The sequence below is a fragment of the Orycteropus afer genome, unplaced genomic scaffold (genome assembly GCF_000298275.1).
Source record: "Orycteropus afer afer isolate SDZICR_OR568_19922 unplaced genomic scaffold, OryAfe1.0 scaffold00273, whole genome shotgun sequence".
NCBI lineage: Eukaryota > Metazoa > Chordata > Mammalia > Tubulidentata > Orycteropodidae > Orycteropus > Orycteropus afer.
The window spans coordinates 4,359,651-4,360,291 of NW_006921860.1; positions in this window are offsets into that span (position 1 = coordinate 4,359,651).

Sequence of the window (641 nt, forward strand, 5' to 3'; positions counted from 1 at the left end):
CACTGATAATGCAGTACTGTATGTGCAAAAAGGTTCATCTTTGTTGTCTGTACCTCCCATGTACCCCTCTATGTCTTTCTCTTCCTCAATGCCACCATGTTGATTACTCACATTTTGTACATTGCCCTTCTCTTCACCCAAATCAATGCTTATCTCTATCTATCTAACAGTGTTCCCTCCCCTCCCCTCCCCTCCCACCCCTGGTAACCAACAAAGAAAATGTCTTTCCATAGATAAACCTTCCCTTGACTTTTACAGTAATGGACTAATACAATATTTGTCCTTTTGTGATTGACTTATTTCACTCAGCATAATTTCCTCCAAGTTTATCCACATTATGCGGTGTTTTGCAGATTCTACATTATTCTTTAGTGTTGCATAGTATTCCATTGTGTATATATACCATAGCTTGGTTATCCATTCCTCAGTTGATGGACACCTATGTTATTTCCATCTTTTGGCTATTGTAAATGGTGCTGCGATGAACATGGGTGTGCATATGTCTGTTCTTGTCATGTTTCTCACTTCTTTAGAATATATACCTAGTAATAGCATAGTGGCTAAGACACTTGCCTGCTAACCAGACGGCTGGCGGTTCAAACCCACCAGCCACTCCTCAGAAGGAAGGTTGGGCAATCCTA